Genomic DNA, 13,301 nt, shown 5'->3' with positions numbered 1-13,301 from the left:
AACCCTAGCCCGAACCCTAACCCTAACCCTTCCCCGAAGCCTGACCCGCACCCGTCCCCTAATCCTAACACGTACGCTGACACTAACCCGCGCCCTCACACGTACGCTCCCCCTAAAGCGTTGTCGTACACTCACCTGGACCCTAAACTGTCCCCGTCCCCTAACCCTAGCCCGAACCCTAACCCTAACCCTTCCCCGAAGCCTGACCCTTACCCGTCCCGTACTCCTAACACGTAGGCTGACACTAACCCGCGCCCTCAAACGTACGCTCCCCCTAAAGCGTTGTCGTACCCTCACCTGGACCCTAAACCGTCCCCGTCCCCTAACCCTAACCCTAGCCCGAACCCTAACCCTAACACTTCCCCGAAGCCTTACCCTCACCCGTCCCCTAATCCTAACACGTACGCTGACACTAAGCCGCGCCCTCACATGTACGCTCCCCCTAAAGCGTTGTCATACCCTCACCTGGACCCTAAACCGTCCCCGTCCCCTAACACTAACCCTAGCAGGAACCCAAACCCTAACCCTTCCCCGAAGCCTGACCCTCACCCGTCCCCTAATCCTAACCCGTACGCTGACACTAACCCGCGCCCTCACACGTACGCACCCCCTAAAGCGTTGTCGTACCCTCACCTGGACCCTAAACCGTCCCCGTCCCCTAACCCTAACCCTAGCCCGAAATCTAACCCTAACGCTTCCCCGAAGCCTGACCCTCACCCGTCCCCTAATCCTAACCCGTACTCTGACACTAAGCCGCGCCCTCACACGTACGCTCCCCCTAAAGCGTTGTCGTACCCTCACCTGGACCCTAAACCGTCCCCATCCCCTAACCCTAACCCTAGCCCGAACCCTAACCCTAACCCTTCCCCGAAGCCTGACCCTCACCCGTCCCCTAATCCTAACCCGTACGCTGACACTAAGCCGCACCCTCACACGTACGCTCCCCCTAAAGCGTTGTCGTACCCTTACCTGGACCCTAAACCGTCCCCGTCCCCTAACCCTAACCCTAGCCCGAACCCTAACGCTAACCCTTCCCCGAAGCCTGACCCTCACCCGTCCCCTAATCCTAACGCGTACGTTGACACTAACCCGCGCCCTCACACGAACGCTCCCCCTAAAGCGTTGTCGTACCCTCACCTGGACCCTAAACCGTCCCCGTCCCCTAACCCTAACCCTAGCCCGAACCCTAACCCTAACCCTTCCCCGAAGCTTGACCCTCACCCGTCCCCTAATCCTAACCCGTACGCTGACACTAACCCACGCCCTCACACGTACACTCCCCCTAAAGCGTTGTCGTACCCTCACCTGGACCCTAAACCGTCCCCGTCCCCTAACCCTAACCCTAGCCCGAACCCTAACCCTAACCCTTCCCCGAAGCCTGGCCCTCAACCGTCCCCTAATCCTAACCCGTACGCTGACACTAACCCGCGCCCTCACACGTACGCTCCCCCTAAAGCGTTGTCGTACCCTCACCTGGGCCCTAAACCGTCCCCGTCCCCTAACCCTAACCCTAGCCCGAACCCTAACCCTAACCCTTCCCCGAAGCGTGACCCTCACCCGTCCCCTAATCCTAACCCGTACGCTGACACTAACCCGCGCCCTCACACGTACGCTCCCCCTAAAGCGTTGTCGTACCCTCACCTGGACCCTAAACCGTCCCCGTCCCCTAACCCTAACCCTAGCCCGAAATCTAACCCTAACGCTTCCCCGAAGCCTGACCCTCACCCGTCCCCTAATCCTAACCCGTACTCTGACACTAAGCCGCGCCCTCACACGTACGCTCCCCCTAAAGGGTTGTCGTACCCTCACCTGGACCCTAAACCGTCCCCATCCCCTAACCCTAACCCTAGCCCGAACCCTAACCCTAACCCTTCCCCGAAGCCTGACCCTCACCCGTCCCCTAATCCTAACCCGTACGCTGACACTAAGCCGCACCCTCACACGTACGCTCCCCCTAAAGCGTTGTCGTACCCTTACCTGGACCCTAAACCGTCCCCGTCCCCTAACCCTAACCCTAGCCCGAACCCTAACGCTAACCCTTCCCCGAAGCCTGACCCTCACCCGTCCCCTAATCCTAACGCGTACGCTGACACTAACCCGCGCCCTCACACGAACGCTCCCCCTAAAGCGTTGTCGTACCCTCACCTGGACCCTAAACCGTCCCCGTCCACTAACCCTAACCCTAGCCCGAACCCTAACCCTAACCCTTCCCCGAAGCCTGACCCTCACCCGTCCCCTAAACCTAACCCGTACGCTGACACTAACCCGCGCCCTCACACGTACGCTCCCCCTAAAGCGTTGTCGTATCCTCACCTGGACCCTAAACCGTCCCCGTCCCCTAACCCTAACCCTAGCCCGAACCCAAACCCTAACCCTTCCCCGAAACCTGACCCTCACCCGTCCCCTAATCCTAACCCGTACGCTGACACTAACCCACGCCCTCACACGTACGCTCCCCCTAAAGCGTTGTCATACCCTCACCTGGACCCTAAACCGTCCCTGTCCCCTAACCCTAACCCTAGCCCGAACCCTAACCCTAGCCCTTCCCCGAAGCCTGACCCTCACCCGTCCCCTAATCCTAACCCGTACGCTGACACTAACCCGCGCCCTCACACGTACGCTCCCCCTAAAGCGTTGTCGTACCCTCACCTGGACCCTAAACCGTCCCTGTCCCCTAACCCTAACCCTAGCCCGAACCCTAACCCTAACCCTTCCCCGAAGCCTGACCCTCACCCGTCCCCTAATCCTAACCCGTACGCTGACACTAACCCGCGCCCTCACTCGTACGCTCCCCCTAAAGCGTTGTCGTACCCTCACCTGGACCCTAAACCGTCCCCGTCCCCTAACCCTAACCCTAGCCCGAACCCTAACCCTAACCCTTCCCCGAAGCCTGACCCTCACCCGTCCCCTAATCCTAATGCGTACGCTGACACTAACCCGCGCCCTCACACGTACGCTCCCCCTAAAGTGTTGTCGTACCCTCACCTGGACCCTAAACCGTCCCCGTCCCCTAACACTAACCCTAGCAGGAACCCTAACCCTAACCCTTCCCCGAAGCCTGACCCTCTCCCGTCCCCTAATCCTAACCCGTACGCTCACACTAACCCGCACCCTCACACGTACGCACCCCCTAAAGCGTTGTCGTACCCTCACCTGGACCCTAAACCGTCCCCGTCCCCTAACCCTAACCCTAGCCCGAAATCTAACCCTAACCCTTCCCCGAAGCCTGACCCTCACCCGTCCCCTAATCCTAACCCGTACGCTGACACTAAGCCGCGCCCTCACACGTACGCTCCCCCTAAAGCGTTGTCGTACCCTCACCTGGACCCTAAACCGTCCCCGTCCCCTAACCCTAACCCTAGCCCGAACCCTAACCCTAACCCTTCCCCGAAGCCTGACCCTCACCCGTCCCCTAATCCTAACCCGTACGCTGACACTAAGCCGCGCCCTCACACGTACGCTCCCCCTAAAGCGTTGTCGTACCCTTACCTGGACCCTAAACCGTCCCCGTCCCCTAACCCTAACCCTAGCCCTAACCCTAACCCTAACCCTTCCCCGAAGCCTGACCCTCACCCGTCCCCTAATCCTAACCCGTACGCTGACACTAACCCGCGCCCTCACTCGTACGCTCCCCCTAAAGCGTTGTCGTACCCTCACCTGGACCCTAAACCGTCCCCGTCCCCTAACCCTAACCCTAGCCCGAACCCTAACCCTAACCCTTCCCCGAAGCCTGACCCTCACCCGTCCCCTAATCCTAACCCGTACGCTGACACTAACCCGCGCCCTCTCACGTACGCTCCCCGTAAAGCGTTGTCGTACACTCACCTGGACCCTAAACCGTTCCCGTCCCCTAACCCGAACCCTAGCCCGAACCCTAACCCTAACCCTTCCCCGAAGCCTGACCCTCACCCGTCCCCTACTCCTAACCCGTAGGCTGACACTAACCCGCGCCCTCAAACGTACGCTCCCCCTAAAGCGTTGTCGTACCCTCACCTGGACCCTAAACCGTCCCCATACCCTAACCCTAACCCTAGCCCGAACCCTAACCCTAACCCTTCCCCGAAGCCTGACCCTCACCCGTCCCCTAATCCTAACCCGTAGGCTGACACTAACCCGCGCCCTCACACGTACGCTCCCCCTAAAGCGTTGTCGTACCCTCACCTGGACGCTAAACGGTCACCGTCCCCTAACCCTAACCCTAGACTGAACCCTAACCCTAACACTTCCCCGAAGCCTGACCCTCACCCGTCCCCAAATCCTAACCCGTACGCTGACACTAACCCGCGCCCTCACAAGTACGCACCCCCTAAAGCCTTGTCGTACCCTCACCTGGACCCTAAACCTTCCCCGTCCCCTAACACTAACCCTAGCAGGAACCCTAACCCTAACCCTTCCCCGAAGCCTGACCCTAACCCGTCCCCTAATCCTAACCCGAACGCTGACACTAACCCACGCCCTCACACGTACGCACCCCCTAAAGCGTTGTCGTAGCCTCACCTGGACCCTAAACCATCCACGTCCCCTAACCCTAACCCTAGCCCGAAATCTAACCCTAACCCTTCCCCGAAGCCTGACCCTCACCCGTCCCCTAATCCTAACCCGTACGCTGACACTAAGCCACGCCCTCACACGTACGCTCCCCCTAAAGCGTTTTCGTACCCTCACCTGGACCCTAAAACGTCCCCGTCCCCTAACCCTAACCCTAGCCCGAACCCTAACCCTAACCCTTCCCCGAAGCCTGACCCTCACCCGTCCCCTAATCCTAACCCGTACGCTGACACTAAGCCGCGCCCTCACACCTACGCTCCCCCTAAAGCGTTGTCGTACCCTTACCTGGACCATAAACCATCCCCGTCCCCTAACCCTAACCCTAACCCTAACCCTTCCCCGAAGCCTGACCCTCACCCGTCCCCTAATCCTAACCCGTACGCTGACACTAACCCGCGCCCTCACACGTACGCTCCCCCTAAAGCGTGGTCGTACCCTCACCTGGACCCTAAACCTTCCCCGTCCCCTAACCCTAACCCTAGCCCGAACCCTAACCCTAACACTTCCCCGAAGCCTGACCTTTACCCGTCCCCTAATCCTAACCCGTACGCTGACACTAACCCGCGCCATCACACGTACGCTCCCCCTAAAGCGTTGTCGTACCCTCAACTGGACCCTAAACCGTCCCCGTCCCCTAACCCTAACCCTAGCCCGAACCCTAACCCTGACACTTCCCCGAAGCCTGACCCTCACCCGTCCCCTAATCCTAACCCGTACGCTGACACTAACCCACGCCCTCACACGTACGCTCCCCCCAAAGCGTGGTCGTACCCTCACCTGGACCCTAAACGGTCCCCATCCTCTAACCCTAACCCTAGACCGAACCCTAACCGAACCCTTCCCCGAAGCCTGACCCTCACCCGTCCCCTAATCCTAAACCCTACGCTGACACTAACCCGCGCCCTCACACGTACGCTCCCCCTAAAGCGTGGTCGTACCCTCACCTGGACCCTAAACCGTCCCCGTCCCCTAACCCTAACCCTAGCCCGAACCCTAACCCTAGCCCTTCCCCGAAGCCTGACCCTCACCCGTCCCCTAATCCTAACCCGTACGCTGACACTAACCCGCGCCCTCACACGTACGCTCCCCCTAAAGCGTTGTCGTACACTCACCCGAACCCTAAACCGTCCCCGTCACCTAACCCTAACCCTAGCCCGAACCCTAACCCTAACCCTTCCCCGAAGCCTGACCTTCACCCGTCCCCTAATCCTAACCCGTACGCTGACACTAACCCGCGCCCTCACACGTACGCTCCCCCTAAAGCGTTGTCGTACCTTCACCTGGACCCTAAACCGTCCCCGTCCCCTAACCCTAACCCTAGCCCGAACCCTAACCCTAACCCTTCCCCGAAGCCTGACCCGCACCCGTCCCCTAATCCTAACCCGTACGCTGACACTAACCCGCGCCCTCACACGTACGCTCCCCCTAAAGCGTTGTCGTACCCTCACCTGGACCCTAAACCGTCCCCGTCCCCTAACACTAACCCTAGCCCGAACCCTAACCCTAACCCTTCCCCGAAGCCTGACCCTCTCCCGTCCCCTAATCCTAACCCGTACGCTCACACTAACCCGCGCCCTCACACGTACGCACCCCCTAAAGCGTTGTCGTACCCTCACCTGGACCCTAAACCGTCCCCGTCCCCTAACCCTAACCCTAGCCCGAACCCTAACCCTAACCCTTCCCCGAAGCCTGACCCTCACCCGTCCCCTAATCCTAACCCGTACGCTGACACTAACCGGCGCCCTCACACGTACGCTCCCCCTAAAGCGTTGTCGTACCCTCACCTGGACCCTAAACCGTCCCCGTCCCCTAACCCTAACCCTAGCCCGAACCCTAACCCTAACCCTTCCCCGAAGCCTGACCCTCACCCGTCCCCTAATCCTAACCCGTACGCTGACACTAACCTGCGCCCTCACACGTACGCTCCCCCTAAAGCATTGTCGTACCCTCACCTGGACCCTAAACCGTCCCCGTCCCCTAACCCTAACCCTAGCCCGAACCCTAACCCTAACCCTTCCCCGAAGCCTGACCCTCACCCGTCCCCAATCCTAACCCGTACGCTGACACTAACCCGCGCCCTCACCCGTACGCTCCCCCTAAAGCGTTGTCGTACCCTCACCTGGACCCTAAACCGTCCCCGTCCCCTAACCCGAACCCTAGCCCGAACCCTAACCCTAACCCTTCCCCGAAGCCTGACCCGCACCCGTCCCCTAATCCTAACCCGTACGCTGACACTAACCCGCGCCCTCACACGTACGCTCCCCCTAAAGCGTTGTCGTACACTCACCTGGACCCTAAACCGTCCCCGTCCCCTAACCCGAACCCTAGCCCAAACCCTAACCCTAACCCTTCCCCGAAGCCTGACCCTCACCCGTCCCCTACTCCTAACCCGTAGGCTGACACTAACCCGCGCCCTCAAACGTACGCTCCCCCTAAAGCGTTGTCGTACCCTCACCTGGACCCTAAACCGTCCCCATACCCTAACCCTAACCCTAGACCGAACCCTAACCCTAACCCTTCCCCGAAGCCTGACCCTCACCCGTCCCCTAATCCTAACCCGTAGGCTGACACTAACCCGCGCCCTCACACGTACGCTCCCCCTAAAGCGTTGTCGTACCCTCACCTGGACGCTAAACCGTCACCGTCCCCTAACCCTAACCCTAGACTGAACCATAACCCTAACACTTCCCCGAAGCCTGACCCTAACCCGTCCCCTAATCCTAACCCGTACGCTGACACTAACCCACGCCCTCACACGTACGCACCCCCTAAAGCGTTGTCGTACACTCACCTGGACCCTAAACCATCCCCGTCCCCTAACCCTAACCCTAGCCCGAAATCTAACCCTAACCCTTCCCCGAAGCCTGACCCTCACCCGTCCCCTAATCCTAACCCGTACGCTGACACTAACCCGCGCCCTCACACGTACGCTCCCCCTAAAGCGTTTTCGTACCCTCACCTGGACCCTAAACCGTCCCCGTCCCCTAACCCTAACCCTAGCCCGAACCCTAACCCTAACCCTTCCCCGAAGCCTGACCCTCACCCGTCCCCTAATCCTAACCCGTACGCTGACACTAAGCTGCGCCCTCACACGTACGCTCCCCCTAAAGCGTTGTCGTACCCTTACCTGGACCATAAACCATCCCCATCCCCTAACCCTAACCCTAACCCTAACCCTTCCCCGAAGCCTGACCCTCACCCGTCCCCTCATCCTAACCCGTACGCTGACACTAACCCGCGCCCTCACACGTACGCTCCCCCTAAAGCGTTGTCGAACCCTCACCTGGACCCTAAACCGTCCCCGTCCCCTAACCCTAACCCTAGCCCGAACCCTAACCCTAACCCTTCCCCGAAGCCTGACCCTCACCCGTCCCCTAATCCTAACCCGTACGCTGACACTAACCCGCGCCCTCACACGTACGCTCCCCCTAAAGCGTTGTCGTACCCTCACCTGGACCCTAAACCGTCCCTGTCCCCTAACCCTAACCCTAGCCCGAACCCTAACCCTAACCCTTCCCCGAAGCCTGACCCTCACCCGTCCCCTAATCCTAACCCGTACGCTGACACTAACCCGCGCCCTCACACGTACGCTCCCCCTAAAGCGTTGTCGTACCCTCACCTGGACCCTAAACCGTCCCCGTCCCCTAACCCTAACCCTAGCCCGAACCCTAACCCTAACCCTTCCCCGAAGCCTGACCCTCACCCGTCCCCTAATCCTAACCCGTACGCTGACACTAAACCGTGCCCTCACACGTACGCTCCCCCTAAAGCGTTGTCGTACCCTCACCTGGACCCTAAACCGTCCCCGTCCCCTAATCCTAACCCTAGCCCGAACCCTAACCCTAAACTTTCCCCGAAGCCTGACCCTCACCCGTCCCCTAATCCTAACCCGTACGCTGACACTAACCCGCGCCCTCACACGTACGCTCCCCCTAAAGCGTTGTCGTATCCTCACCTGGACCCTAAACCTTCCCCGTCCTCTAACCCTAACCCTAGCACGAACCCTAACCGAACCCTTCCCCGAAGCCTGACCCTCACCCGTCCCCTAATCCTAACCCGTACGCTGACACTAACCCGCGCCCTCACACGTACGCTCCCCCTAAAGCGTGGTCGTACCCTCACCTGGACCCTAAACCGTCCCCGTCCCCTAACCCTAACCCTAGCCCGAACCCTAACCCTAACACTTCCCCGAAGCCTGACCCTCATCCGCCCCCTAATCCTAACGCGTACGCTGACACTAACCTGCGCCCTCACACGTACGCTCCCCCTAAAGCATTGTCGTACCCTCACCTGGACCCTAAACCGTCCCCGTCCCCTAACCCTAACCCTAGCCCGAACCCTAACCCTAACCCTTCCCCGAAGCCTGACCCACACCCGTCCCCTAATCCTAACCCGTACGCTGACACTAACCCGCGCCCTCACACGTACGCACCCCCTAAAGCGTTGTCGTACCCTCACCTGGACCCTAAACCGTCCCCGTCCCCTAACCCGAACCCTAGCCCGAACCCTAACCCTAACCCTTCCCCGAAGCCTGACCCGCACCCGTCCCCTAATCCTAACCCGTACGCTGACACTAGCCCGCGCCCTCACACGTACGCTCCCCCTAAAGCGTTGTCGTACACTCACCTGGACCCTAAAACGTCCCCGTCCCCTAACCCGAACCCTAGCCCGAACCCTAACCCTAACCCTTCCCCGAAGCCTGACCCTCACCCGTCCCCTACTCCTAACCCGTAGGCTGACACTAACCCGCGCCCTCAAACGTACGCTCCCCCTAAAGCATTGTCGTACCCTCACCTGGACCCTAAACCGTCCCCATACCCTAACCCTAACACTAGCCCGAACCCTAACCCTAACCCTTCCCCGAAGCCTGACCCTCACCCGTCCCCTAATCCTAACCCGTAGGCTGACACTAACCCGCGCCCTCACACGTACGCTCCCCCTAAAGCGTTGTCGTACCCTCACCTGGACGCTAAACCGTCACCGTCCCCTAACCCTAACCCAAGACTGAACCCTAACCCTAACACTTCCCCGAAGCCTGACCCTCACCCGTCCCCAAATCCTAACCCGTACGCTGACACTAACCCGCGCCCTCACACGTACGCACCCCCTAAAGCGTTGTCGTACCCTCACCTGGACCCTCAACCTTCCACGTCCCCTAACACTAACCCTAGCAGGAACCCTAACCCTAACCCTTCCCCGAAGCCTGACCCTAACCCGTCCCCTAATCCTAACCCGTACGCTGACACTAACCCACGCCCTCACACGTACGCACCCCCTAAAGCGTTGTCGTACCCTCACCTGGACCCTAAACCATCCCCGTCCCCTAACCCTAACCCTAGCCCGAAATCTAACCCTAACCCTTCCCCGAAGCCTGACCCTCACCCGTCCCCTAATCCTAACCCGTACGCTGACACTAAGCCGCGCCCTCACACGTACGCTCCCCCTAAAGCGTTTTCGTACCCTCACGTGGACCCTAAACCGTCCCAGTCCCCTAACCCTAACCCTAGCCCGAACCCAAACCCTAACCCTTCCCCGAAGCCTGACCCTCACCCGTCCCCTAATCCTAACCCGTACGCTGACACTAAGCCGCGCCCTCACACGTACGCTCCCCCTAAAGCGTTGTCGTACCCTTACCTGGACCATAAACCATCCCCGTCCCCTAACCCTAACCCTAACCCTAACCCTTCCCCGAAGCCTGACCCTCACCCGTCCCCTCATCCTAACCCGTACGCTGACACTAACCCGCGCCCTCACACGTACGCTCCCCCTAAAGCGTTGTCGTACCCTCACCTGGACCCTAAACCGTCCCCGTCCCGTAACCCGAACCCTAGCCCGAACCATAACCCTAACCCTTCCCCGAAGCCTGACCCTCACCCGTCCCCTAATCCTAACCCGTACGCTGACACTAACCCGCGCCCTCACACATACGCTCCCCCTAAAGCGTTGTCGTACCCTCACCTGGACCCTAAACCGTCCCCGTCCCCTAACCCTAACCCTAGCCCGAACCCTAACCCTAACCCTTCCCCGAAGCCTGACCCTCACCCGTCCCCTAATCCTAACCCGTACGCTGACACTAACCCGTGCCCTCACACGTACGCTCCCCCTAAAGCGTTGTCGTACCCTCACCTGGACCCTAAACCGTCCCCGTCCCCTAACCCTACCCCTAGCCCGAACCCTAACCCTAACCCTTCCCCGAAGCCTGACCCTCACCCTTCCCCTAATCCTAACCCGTACGCTGACACTAAACCGTGCCCTCACACGTACGCTCCCCCTAAAGCGTTGTCGTACCCTCACCTGGACCCTAAACCGTCCCCGTCCCCTAATCCTAACCCTAGCCCGAACCCTAACCCTAACCTTTCCCCGAAGCCTGACCCTCACCCGTCCCGTAATCCTAACCCGTACGCTGACACTAACCCGCGCCCTCACACGTACGCTCCCCCTAAAGCGTTGTCGTATCCTCACCTGGACCCTAAACCTTCCCCGTCCTCTAACCCTAACCCTAGCCCGAACCCTAACCGAACCCTTCCCCGAAGCCTGACCCTCACCCGTCCCCTAATCCTAACCCGTACGCTGACACTAACCCGCGCCCTCACACGTACGCTCCCCCTAAAGCGTGGTCGTACCCTCACCTGGACCCTAAACCTTCCCCGTCCCCTAACCCTAACCCTAGCCCGAACCCTAACCCTAACCCTTCCCCGAAGCCTGACCTTTACCCGTCCCCTAATCCTAACCCGTACGCTGACACTAACCCGCGCCCTCACACGTACGCTCCCCCTAAAGCGTTGTCGTACCCTCACCTGGACCCTAAACCGTCCCCGTTCCCTAACCCTAACCCTAGCCCGAACCCTAACCCTGACACTTCCCCGAAGCCTGACCCTCACCCGTCCCCTAATCCTAACCCGTACGCTGACACTAACCCGCGCCCTCACACGTACGCTCCCCCCAAAGCGTGGTCGTACCCTCACCTGGACCCTAAACCGTCCCCATCCTCTAACCCTAACCCTAGCCCGAACCCTAACCGAACCCTTCCCCGAAGCCTGACCCTCACCCGTCCCCTAATCCTAAACCCTAGGCTGACACTAACCCGCGCCCTCACACGTACGCTCCCCCTAAAGCGTGGTCGTACCCTCACCTGGACCCTAAACCGTCCCCGTCCCCTAACCCTAACCCTAGCCCGAACCCGAACCCTAACCCTTCCCCGAAGCCTGACCCTCACCCGTCCCCTAATCCTAACCCGTACGCTGACACTAACCCGCGCCCTCACACGTACGCTCCCCCTAAAGCGTTGTCGTACCCTCACCTGGACCCTAAACCGTCCCCGTCCCCTAACCCTAACCCTAGCCCGAACCCTAACCCTAACCCTTCCCCGAAGCCTGACCCTCACCCGTCCCCTAATCCTAACCCGTACGCTGACACTAACCCGCGCCCTCACACGTACGCTCCCCCTAAAGCGTTGTCGTACACTCACCCGGACCCTAAACCGTCCCCGTCCCCTAACCCTAACCCTAGCCCGAACCCTAACCCTAACCCTTCCCCGAAGCCTGACCCTCACCCTTCCCCTAATCCTAACCCGTACGCTGACACTAACCCGCGCCCTCACACGTACGCTCCCCCTAAAGCGTTGTCGTACCTTCACCTGGACCCTAAACCGTCCCCGTCCCCTAACCCTAACCCTAGCCCGAACCTAACCCTAACCCTTCCCCGAAGCCTGACCCGCACCCGTCCCCTAATCCTAACCCGTACGCTGACACTAAGCCGCGCCCTCACACGTACGCTCCCCCTAAAGCGTTGTCGTACCCTCACCTGGACCCTAAACCGTCCCCGTCCCCTAACCCTAACCCTAGCCCGAACCCAAACCCTAACCCTTCCCCGAAGCCTGACCCTCACCCGTCCCCTAATCCTAACCCGTACGCTGACACTAAGCCGCGCCCTCACACGTACGCTCCCCCTAAAGCGTTGTCGTACCCTTACCTGGACCATAAACCATCCCCGTCCCCTAACCCTAACCCTAACCCTAACCCTTCCCCGAAGCCTGACCCTCACCCGTCCCCTCATCCTAACCCGTACGCTGACACTAACCCGCGCCCTCACACGTACGCTCCCCCTAAAGCGTTGTCGTACCCTCACCTGGACCCTAAACCGTCCCCGTCCCGTAACCCGAACCCTAGCCCGAACCATAACCCTAACCCTTCCCCGAAGCCTGACCCTCACCCGTCCCCTAATCCTAACCCGTACGCTGACACTAACCCGCGCCCTCACACATACGCTCCCCCTAAAGCGTTGTCGTACCCTCACCTGGACCCTAAACCGTCCCCGTCCCCTAACCCTAACCCTAGCCCGAACCCTAACCCTAACCCTTCCCCGAAGCCTGACCCTCACCCGTCCTCTAATCCTAACCCGTACGCTGACACTAACCCGCGCCCTCACACGTACGCTCCCCCTAAAGCGTTGTCGTACCCTCACCTGGACCCTAAACCGTCCCCGTCCCCTAACCCTAACCCTAGCCCGAACCCTAACCCTAACCCTTCCCCGAAGCCTGACCCTCACCCGTCCCCTAATCCTAACCCGTACGCTGACACTAAACCGTGCCCTCACACGTACGCTCCCCCTAAAGCGTTGTCGTACCCTCACCTGGACCCTAAACCGTCCCCGTCCCCTAATCCTAACCCTAGCCCGAACCCTAACCCTAACCTTTCCCCGAAGCCTGACCCTCACCCGTCCCGTAATCCTAACCCGTACGCTGACACTAACCC

The sequence above is a fragment of the Grampus griseus genome (genome assembly GCF_964374135.1).
Source record: "Grampus griseus genome assembly, chromosome: 16".
Lineage (NCBI taxonomy): Eukaryota > Metazoa > Chordata > Mammalia > Artiodactyla > Delphinidae > Grampus > Grampus griseus.
This window is presented reverse-complemented; position numbering follows the sequence as displayed.